Below are 8,487 nucleotides of genomic sequence, written 5' to 3'. Positions count from 1 at the left end.
ACACACTGCAGCAAAGAATCGGCTTCTTTGACTAGTTGTCAACTAAAGACAAATGCCACGTAAAAAATCAGGACAAGCTATCAGGGTGTCAAAAGTCTATAAAAATATCACTTTTTAAAATATTTATTTATTTGAGAGAGAGAGAGAGTGGAGGATAGGCAAAGGGAGCGAATCTTCAAGCAGTCTCCTCGCTGGGTGTGGAGCCTGATGCAGAGCTTGATTCCACAGCCCATGAGATCACGACCTGAGCCAGACCATTCAACTGAGTGAGCCACCCAGTGCCCCCAACAAAGATCACTTTTTTATAAGGAATTTTGTAAAACTTTCGTAGGCAAAAGTATGCTGTAATGAAGCTAAGCCAGCGAAGAGAAGCTGATGTCCAAACACCAGGCTTAAGAAGCGAATGACCAAATTTAAGAGAAATCTGGAACAGTTATTACGGAAAGATGACTGGAATAAGGAGCACTCTGAGCTCCGCGGACTAACAAAATTATAACAGGAACCCTTAGAAAGATGTCTAAGAAGACTTGCTTGCAGAGGGAAGGAAATTAAAACTTTAAATCATTACATTTTGCAGTTGAAACCGAGGCAGATTATTGGAATGGGATTTTTTTTTTTTTTTTGAATTAGAGAAGGAGGAAGATAAAGGGCTCATAGACAAATCTTTGCTAAGTCCTTGTTTCTAACATGAGCTGACTGGTGACAGATCATTTAGGCATGCTATTTGGCCACAATTCTGCTGGGAAACAAAGTACAGCAGTGGACATTACAGACTTTTAATGACCTCTAGCTAGAGAAATCCTTGGTTCTGAAAAAGAAGCTGACTCATTATTGGGATAAATAGGAAAAAGAAACAATGGAAGTTACCAGCTGCAGAAGAAGTGAAAACTTACAAAGGGGAATGCAGACACGTTGACTGAATTATGGCCAACAGAGATATCTGATAAAACCCCAGACTGCTCTTCATGGTGACAAAGCTCATGACAGCTAGTCCCCTGTCCTCGCTGGAAGGGGAAATATGCCAGCCCGAGACAGAAATTCATGCAGCTAAACCAGGCCTCCGAGAGCGAAATCCTCGTCGTCGTGCTCCTCTGCTGCACCCACTGAACTGAGGCCCACCCAGGACTCACATGGATCATGTAACCATAGCTCTGAATTTCTCTTCTCTCATGGAAGAGATATGCCCCCAAATGAGTTGTCCTGGGGTGGCGGGGTGTCATATGAGGTTTCTAGAACAAAATTTCCTAGGATGTGGGCTCCAGGAATCTTCATCAATAAATGCAAGAAACCTCTTTTTTACAGTGAGGAGTATCAAAGGCAATGCTGGTATCAGAGAACCTGGGTTTTCAACAGAAGATGCCCACAGAGTCCACTTGGACACCTTGACCCTGCAGGTGGCTTCTGGGCCTCTGGACCTTCTTTCACATTTCATTCCTATGGGGCTTCTCATCAAGACTTAGGGAATATTGCACACGTATGGCAGGTTTCCCCATGGACTCGGGGACATGTCTTCTGGCCCTGAAGACAGTCCAGCTTTGAGAACTGAGGCCCCCATACACTCTCCTTCTGACCTGAGAAGACCACTCCACCCGCAGGCCATCCCAGGACTAGGGACTATCGGTTTCCACCTTTTGCAAGATTAGGAATGTCCTCAGCCTCCCGACCTCACCGTCCTCTCCTGGCTGGTCACAGGACAGCTCACAGGCCTTTCTCTCAGACCTTCCTTGTGACAACAAACAGGTTGTTGGAACATCCTCTATCCTGCAACCCATTTCCATTGTACTGTTTTTATTGAATTTCTTATTTGCTTAGGCTGATCGAAACAAATCATGCATTGTGAGCCACAAATAAAGTAGGCTCTGACAATAAAGCCGCCTACGACATGACCCAATCGTTTCGTTTTGGTTTCTCTAATTTGACTAACTAGCAAATTAGTTTAAACATTAGGAAAACATCATGAAAATGAAATACCTTTTAAAAAAGATTTATTTGTTTGAGAGAGAGAGAGAGAGAGTATGAGCAGGAGGGAGAGGCGGAGAGGGAGGAGCAGACTCCCTACTGAGCGGGGAGCCTGACTTGGGGCTCGATCCCAGGACCCTGAGATCATGACCTGAGCCAAGGGCAGGTGCTTGACCCTCTGAGCCACCCTGGCACCCCTGAAATATCTTTAATAAATATTTTTAAAGTTTAGAAATGTCAAGGTACTCGAAAATGGAGAAAAACCCACCTTACTGTAATTTGAAGTGTGAGGAGGTCCGCGCCTCCACTAACATCCTCACCCAGAAAACAAGTGGCCTGGAGTGCAACCACTCATGACTCGTTCCTTTGTACTGGTAGTTGCCTTTATTCTAGAAGTGGTTTGAAATCATATGTGCTCCTAACAGTGGTAGCATGCTGCCATCTTAAAGGGGGTAGGACTTGTGTGACCAGGTTTTCTCAGGATCAGAAGAACCAGGGAGGGTGAGTGGTGCCATAGTGGGAGGTGAGGTAGGGCAAACAGTGCTTGCCTCGTGGTGCTTCCCAAAGCCACCTTGGGTCTAGGTGTAGCAGCAAGGGTGATGTACTGGCGCTGTTCCTCGGTGGGCAGAGGAAAAGGCCTGGTAGCCTTTCCAAGGAAAATGTGATGGTGCTGGCCTCCTCTTGTGGGAGAACTAGGAAGCCCGTGGCAAGATGCTTCGGGCCTTTGGAAGCACAGCTGACCCTTGAGCACTGCATCACGGGTTTGAACTGTGTGGGTCACTTACATGTGGATTTTTTACCCAATCTATACAATGCAGGACAGTCGATCTGTTTTCACTTCCTCATAATTTTCTAAATAACATTTTCTTTTCTCTAGCTGACTTTATTGTAAGAATGCAGTGTATAATACATGCGGCACAAAATACAGGCTGATCGATTATTTCTGATATCGCTAAGGCTTCCAAGTAGCTACTAGTTGTTAAGTTTTTTGGGGGGACTCCCTAAGCCCTGTGTTGCTCAAGGGCCAACTGCACCGTCTTGTGGCCCTGGCACACCCAGCCCATCTTTAAAACAATGTCGTTACAGGCCATTGAGTTCATCCAACAAATATTTACTGTGAGCCAAGCACTGTTCTGGGCACCAGCAGGACAGCAGTGCAAGAATCAGGCTTAAATGCCCGTCCTCCTGGGACTAGCACTTTGCTGCCCTTGCCAACTGGGTTTCTTATTTCTTTTTTTTTTTTTTAAGATTTTATTTATTTATTCATGAGAGACACATTGAGAGAGAGGCAGAGACATAGGCAGAGGGAGAAGCAGGCTCCATGCCAGGAGCCCGACGTGGGACTCGATCCCGAGTCTCCAGGATCACGCCTTGGGCTGAAGGCGGTGCTAAACCGCTGAGCCACCGGGGCTGCCCGGCTTTCTTATTTCTTTACCCCTTCATAAGTTTTTTTTTTCTCATCCCGTTTTGATTCTTTTCCATACCTCATTCTTTGCACGTTACTTAATGATGAAGTGAATGATGAGAGGGAGTAACTAAAGGTCACGAAGGACGCAGGTGGCACTGTAACACCACGGTGCCTGGGACGGCTTAGCGCACAGGTGCAGTCGGCCCATGCCAGCTCGCTGCTGCTCCCAGTAAGGACGCTGGTCCAGCCTCCGATCCGGCTTCCCTTCCTCCTGCACCCTCACTGCTCTGTTTTCTGCCCCCCTTTCCTCCATCTAAACGGCCTCAGATTACCTGGTCAAGGAAAATAAGTGACTGATCCTGGGATTTCATTGAAAACAAAGAAACAAATCCTCAGCCTAAAAATTGGCGTCTTTACTTATTATGGAATCATCGCTAAGGTGACTTCTAAGTGTCTGAGAAAGTCGTGTTGGAGAGCTCCAGCCTAACCGCGCTCCCACCGCCACCCAGTAGACTGAGGTCTCAGTGCTAAATGAACTCCCCTGCGGGGCTCCTCCGTGGGTCAGGGGGCACAGAGGACCGGCGAGTCTCCTTTCCCAGACTTGCTCGCTCCCTGCCAGCTTAGCCAGGGGAAGGCTTGGAAGGTAGGGCCTCTTCTCAGGCAGCTATTTTCATAATGGCAAATTGATTCGGAACACAACGCGAGGCCGCTCACTCGCCAGGAAGGAGGCTTGCCCATCCGACGTCGCTTCCTCAGCCTTTCACCGGCCGCTGGCAAAGCTGGAGCGAGCCGGCCTGCGCCTCCAGTGCATCCTTCCTCCGTAGACGGAGTAGCCAGAGAGGTAATGTGCTTTCCTGAGGTGAGATAAGGTCGCCACGTGCTTTGAACTCTTCCCAGGTTGGCCCCACAGGGTCCCGGTGTGTCATTTCAGCCACCGAGGTGACACATCACCGTTGGATGGACATGGCCTGGGGGGCTGCACGCTGCAATGTACCTTTGTCGACAGTCTATATTCTTTGATTTTGTGTTTTTTAGTCTATATTCTTTTATACCCTTGGCCTGCACAAGTGGAACATAAATTCAATCGGAAATTGTTCATTTAGCTTCACTGAACTTCGCTTTTTTTTTTTTTTTCCTTTGTTCCCCCACGATTGTCAGTCTCGAATTACTGAGCGAGCGCTGTTGCGGAGAGAGGGTGGCTATGCTGTTTGAGCAAATCTGCAATTTTAACGCACGCAGGCGTGTGTGTTCACAAGCAAGCCACACATGCCTAACCTCAGTTCTGCCTGATGACCTTCGGGACTGTTCTCTGCACCGGCGATGCTTCTCTAATCTTGCGTGTGTGAAATGTTTGCAGCGTCTTTCCTTTTAATGAACTGTCTCCTCAAGCTACATTGCTGTAAGTAAATGCAAAACGTGCTACCATTGCCCTGCCACGTTTTTACTCATAATTCAACTCAAACCTGTGTTAACACGTGACTTTATGACTTCTACCTTTTTCAGGTCTCTACCGACTGAGCTTTATTTTCTTCCCGTTTAGTATGTACACCTTTTCCCTGTAATCCCAGTACGCGGCACTTCTTTATGCTATTTTCAGACTCCTGTTCTGCTCAAACCCCAAGTTCTTCCATCCATAAAGGGTAATCTCTCTCTCTCTCTCTCTCTCTCTCTCTCTCAGAGATGGATTGTTTGGGTGTGCAGGCTTGCCCTGAGTTTGACTCCGGGATGAAATCAGGCCAGGCCGCCTCCACACCACTCACTAAGCTCTCTGTCTCGCTCTGCCCGGGACTCAGCAGCAATTTAGAGTTTTCTGTCCCTGGAGCAACGCCCGTGGCAAGATCCCCGATGGGAGAAGTGTGCTAGTCTTCTGTGAAGTCCCAGACCGGCGAGTATGAAAGCCTGGTTGGAGAAGCTGAGCCCTCAGAACACAGACGACCGCAGGCAGACACTGATAGAAAAGACGCGCGTGCGAGGCCTCCATCTGTAATGAGGCCTTAGAGCCCTCGTCACTCTGCACGCCCAGCAAGCCTCCGTGCTCCCTGCTCAAGGTTTGCAGATTCCCCTTTGAAGCCCTCTTTGCCACATTCCAGCCACCCAGAGAGACAGCTAGAGAGAGAGAGCGAGGGTGAGCGAGAGCGAGCATGCGGAGGAGCCCACCGACGTACCCGTGAGCTGGGGGTAGGGGTGGGCTTCTCCATAAGAGTGTGCACTGGGGTGCAGCGGGGCGGGTGCTGGTAGCCGTGAGTAGACACCACCCTGTCATGTAAGCTGGATCGTGCATCCGATAGCTTATGCCTTTACCAGCTATTAGAGTTTGAAGGTTTTACCAAGACCTAGGCCTGTACAACGGGCCCCGTCCTCTGCTCTGAGCCCTACCTTAGCTACAAAGTTCGGAAAGATGAGAGAGGAGCCAGAGAAGGTGCTTCCTCCGCCCTAGGCTCGTCTCCCACCCGCTGCAAGAATGTCCGTGGCGTGCATTTGGGCAGGACAGATCTGCGGGAGGGCGGGATTCCGGAGCAGCTGGCCCATCCTTCAGCCTCAGGTGGACCTTGATCCAGGAACGGTGCAGCGTCCATCCCAGAGGGTACGGACCTCTTTCCCATGGGCTGGTCAGCAGGTGCATCGGGTACGCGTGCCATGCACAGAAGTTTCATTGCTGTTGATGTGGTTGTTGGCCTAGAAATCAGGCCCAGGGATCCCTGGGTGGCGCAGCGGTTTAGCGCCTGCCTTTGGCCCAGGGCGCGATCCTGGAGACCCGAGATCAAGTCCCACGTCGGGCTCCCGGTGCATGGAGCCTGCTTCTCCCTCTGCCTGTGTCTCTGCCTCTCTCTCTCTCTGTGTGTGACTATCATAAATAAGTAAAAATTAAAAAAAAAAAAAAGATATCAGGCCCAGTTGGAGGCCCAGAGGGAAGGGGCAGGCTGGGCAGGATACGAGAGAAGCAAAAGGTCTAGTAGTCTGTGACAAAGTTACGTTGTCTTTCACCTGGGGGGCAGCCTTACATCCAGTGCCAAGGGGAGCCCAGATGGCAGGAGTGCAGCAGAAGAGCAGAGTGGGCGAAGCACCGGGTCTGGAACGGAACAGCAAGCTCCATGGTGAAACTGAGGAAGATTAGCACCTCCCCCTTTTGCTTGAGGGAGCCCTTGACTCTCAGAGCGCAGTTCCCAACGTGGGGCGGATGCTCGTGATGGGTAACTACCCTCCTGGTCGTTCTGTTACAGGTGGAAGGTCCTCTGATGTGCCAGGCGCTTGGGGACGAAATCTGGGCCCAGGACGTGCGTTTCAGTGCTGTTGGCAGGAGAGGCAGGACAAGGGAGTTCGGCTGGGCAAGTGGGGTGAGTGGGGAAGACGCAGGCTGGCCTCTTGTCTCAGCCTGAGGGCTGTGGGCCCATGAGCCAGTTATTCACCGCCCGCCCCTTGGCTTTGTCAGTCTCCCAATGAGACGCTGAGGTCTCCTTGTGGTGCCAGCATGGGGGCCAGAGCCGGCCCGGGTGGGGTGGGGGGTAGTGAGGGGTCCTCAGCCGTGCTTCTACTGTCCTGAGAAGATGTGCAAGGTGGGACGGCTTCCAGGGAGCGGTGTCCAGAAAGTGGGCTTTGGCCCCATGGGGCTCTCGGAAACGCTGTCGATTCAGAAGCTAGGAGGACTTAAAGTAGGGTCATGTTGGAGTCAAGAGTCATTTGTGGTCTGTTCTGGTTGTTGGAGGAGGACCTGTCATCCTTGGGACAGCCAAGCACACAGAAGCCCCATAGGGCGGTGGTGCTTGGTGACATTGGCTCAGAAGATGGCTGATACTCCAAGCCAGGAGTTTTCCTTTTTTCCTTTTTTTTCTTTTTAATTGTGTTAAGACACACATAATAGAAATGTACCATCTTCATCGTTTTTAGGGGCCTGGTTCAGTGGCATTAAGTGCACTACTTAATGCTGTGCGACCATTGCCACCATCCACTGCAGACTTGTCTCATGTCGCAGAATTAATCTCTGTCCCTATTAAACACTGACTCCTCCGGCCCCGCCTGCTGGCAGCCCCCCTACTCTCCTCTCTGAATCTGAGACCGTGACTGCAGCAGGAACCCCTTTCACACGGCGTAACTGGCTCATTTCGCTTCAAGTAATGTCCTCGCGGTCCCTCCGTGATGTAGCCCGAGTCAGAATCCCCCTCCTGTTTGACACACGGTAGCCCCTCTCAGTGGTGCCCAGACATTCAGCTGAGGGGTTTCCACGGTGTCATATTGACTGGGGGCGTTTTGCTGAACGCAGATCTGTTCTTCTCTTCCATAGGCTGCCCCCTCTTAGCTCTCTCCCTAATTTAGTAACAGCTTTCTGGGCGGCTGTGTCCTGTGGCCCCACCTTGGTTCCCACAGTGTCCCCATCTTCTGATCACCTTGTCCCCACCTCCATCTGCCTTCCTCCCCCTCTCAGGCCTGGGGCCTCACTGCCCTGCCTGCCTCTCCAACCTGGTCCATCTGACTCCTCCTCCTCCCGTTCCTCCTCCCCTTCTGCTCTGCTCTCACCTCCTCCAGGAAGCTCTCCCGTGGGCCCCACCTGGGTTTGGTCACTCTGTTTATTTTTAGCGCAGCATTTCCTGTGCTGTGTTGAGTTTTTGTTGGTTCATTTCTTTCACTAGAAAGAGCTTTTTCGGGATGGCTGGGTGGCTCAGTGGTTGAGCATCTGCCTTTGGCTCAGGGCGTGACCCCGGGGGGCTGGGATCAAGCTCTGCATCAGGCTCCCCGCAGGGAGCCTTCTTCTCCCTCTGCCTGTGTCTCTGCCTCTTTCTCTCTGTGTCTCTCATGAAAAAATAAATAAAATCTTTAAAAAAAAAGAGCTTTGTCTTCATTTTTTGCTACTCTTGGTGCCTGGCACACAGTGGGAACTCAGCAACATTGGGAGGATAACCGTTTATGAATAAACGAGAAGCTGCTTGGGGACTCGGCTAAGAAGGCTGACCTTCTGTGCCAAGCAGAGGCCATCCCTGTGATCAGTGGGCTCGACGGCTGTGTTTTCTGGGCTGAGATTGGCCATAAAGAAGACCTTTCAGGGGGAGGCATATTAAAGTTTGGGGTGAAGACTGAAGGCGCCAGAATGAGCTACGGCCTTGAGCGAAGGGAGTCAGTAGAACAGG

At 50.7% G+C, this 8,487-nt stretch overlaps 1 long non-coding RNA gene across 2 annotated transcripts; it reads left to right on the top strand.

Annotated features, from left to right (window-relative positions):
• The first annotated feature begins 3,551 nt into the window (after positions 1 to 3,551).
• Positions 3,552 to 8,187, top strand: LOC112907397 (uncharacterized). 2 transcript variants are annotated; one of them, XR_003232772.2, is made up of 5 exons: positions 3,552 to 4,208; positions 4,526 to 4,766; positions 5,046 to 5,415; positions 5,805 to 5,951; positions 6,589 to 8,187. It is a non-coding gene; the product is annotated as an uncharacterized lncRNA (long non-coding RNA). The 2 variants fall into 2 exon arrangements; XR_011995725.1 differs by having other exon boundaries at positions 5,805 to 8,187.
• Positions 8,188 to 8,487: the final 300 nt, after the last annotated feature.

The sequence above is a fragment of the Vulpes vulpes genome, chromosome 12, assembly GCF_048418805.1.
Source record: "Vulpes vulpes isolate BD-2025 chromosome 12, VulVul3, whole genome shotgun sequence".
Classification (NCBI taxonomy): domain Eukaryota; kingdom Metazoa; phylum Chordata; class Mammalia; order Carnivora; family Canidae; genus Vulpes; species Vulpes vulpes.
The sequence above is the reverse complement of the archived record's forward strand: the minus strand, read 5'-3'. Positions and strand labels throughout refer to the sequence as shown.